General features: G+C 38.4%; 1 protein-coding gene across 2 annotated transcripts in view; it reads left to right on the forward strand.

The window, feature by feature from the left end:
• Positions 1–1961, forward strand: part of LOC102304809 (NACHT, LRR and PYD domains-containing protein 5-like) — a 45571-nt gene that overhangs the window by 10596 nt on the left and 33014 nt on the right. The gene's annotated exons all lie outside the window — the stretch shown is intronic.

The following is a 1961-nucleotide window of genomic DNA, read 5'->3' on the forward strand; positions in this document are numbered from 1 at the left end:
ATACAATAAGAATAAATACAGTACACAACTGTACAGAATAGAATAAAATAAAACACTATATACAGTAGAATAAAATGGAATAAAATATACAATAAGATAAAAATAGAATACAAATACTATATACAACTGAGTAAAAATACAACGATGACAGAAAAGATTATTGCACTTAGTGTTATTGCACATTTGTGGATGTGTGTGTTTGATCAGTTAAAGTCTTTATTGTGGAGTCTGACAGCAGTGGGGAGGAAAGACCTGCGAAATCTCTCCGTCCCACACCGTGGGTGCCGCAGTCTCCCACTGAAGGAGCTGCTCAGTGCTGTCACAGTCTGCTGCATGGGGTGGGAGATGTTGTCCAACAGTGCTGACAGCTTAGCCGCCATTTTCCTGTCACTCACCACCTCCACTGGGTCCAGAGGGCATCCTAGAACAGAGCTGGTGGGAAATACACTCAAAACTTTTTACATATTGCAACTCATATGCTGTGGGAAATAACTCAAACTTTTTGATATTTTCTAACTTATAATGTGGGAAATAACACTTAAAACTTTCAATATTTTAAAATCCTGTGGGAAATATAAAAATTAAAATAATTCTAAACTATTTGCCCAGTAAATTATAATCAGTTAAAAGTGTTAGAAAACATGAAAGTGACAACACTGACAATTTAACAACTTTTTTTATTCAACACAATGTGCTTTTAAAAAGGCACAAATAACAGACTCATAACAAAGTGCTTCATAAATTTAAAAAAAAAAAAGACTCCAAGGGTCTCCATCTCAATTCTAAAATTCAATAACATTTTCAGTATTAACAGCAATTGCAGCTATTAGAACACTGAGGCATTTAACACTTACTGTACCTTGACAGCTGCAGCTCACTTTCTTTTTTTAAATACATCAAAAAAAGTACTGGTTTCCACTGCTGTACTTCATAGGGAACAAACATCAAGGCAGTGCATAAAGGTATTAGACAACAGAACATTAAACATGAATAGTGCATAAACTGAACAGTCATCAGCAGTCAACAGCATCAGTAAGCGACCTAACAGTGGTTTTTTGTATTCAAGGCACATCAAAACCTTCTGGATACATGTGAATAAAAGCTCGAGAGTCTGCATTTTGTAGGTCTAGTGCACAGAACTACCCAAAAAGCAGGAGAAATGAGGCATCCAGATTTGTACTGGTTTATACAGCAGTGCATAACTGGGAACAAACATCAGGTAGTGCATTAAGGTATCAGACAACAGAACATTAAACATGAATAGTTCATGAAATGAGCAGTCATTCACCTTAAATTTGAAGTAGAAGAGGAAAAAAACAAAAGAAAAAAACTTCCATTCAACTTCCAAATCATTCTTCAGCGTCAGTAGACGCACTTTCAGTGGTTTGTTGTCCTCAAGGCACATCACAACCTTCTGGATAAATGTGAATGTAAGCTCAATTTCCTTTGGGTATTTGTGGCAGGTCTCAGATGCTGCTCAGGTGGGTCCTGCAGTGGAGGAGGACGCACCTCCAGAGACGACACCGGAACTCAGTAGTTATTTTACAAAACCTTTATTCACCTTCAGTTACAGATGCACCTTCCAGAAGGGGAGATGTACAGGGCCGGTGTCCCTCTGCAGATCTCCACTTCTTTGTCTGTTACAACCAGTCTTATAGAAGCGACCCGCCCATCGTAAAACCCACATAATGTGTTATAAACCCAAAACACTGTGTTTGTGTATGTATGTGCGAGCATGTGAGTGCCTGGGTGTGTGCATATCTGTGTGTGTGTGTGATCCACACAGAAATGTGGTCACAATTGTGAGTTAAGTGTCGTGATATATGGAGATTATTTTGCATGTTTTATTTTGCTGGTTTATTGGTATAATTTAAAGCCACAATGTCATGTAAGTTCCCTGTTGCCAGGAGAGTGTATAACACTTTGGACAGTAGGGGGCAGCAGCGTGCTTTGGGAACTGA

Source organism: Haplochromis burtoni, unplaced genomic scaffold (genome assembly GCF_018398535.1).
Source record: "Haplochromis burtoni strain Fernald_Lab_line unplaced genomic scaffold, NCSU_Asbu1 Contig_218, whole genome shotgun sequence".
Classification (NCBI taxonomy): domain Eukaryota; kingdom Metazoa; phylum Chordata; class Actinopteri; order Cichliformes; family Cichlidae; genus Haplochromis; species Haplochromis burtoni.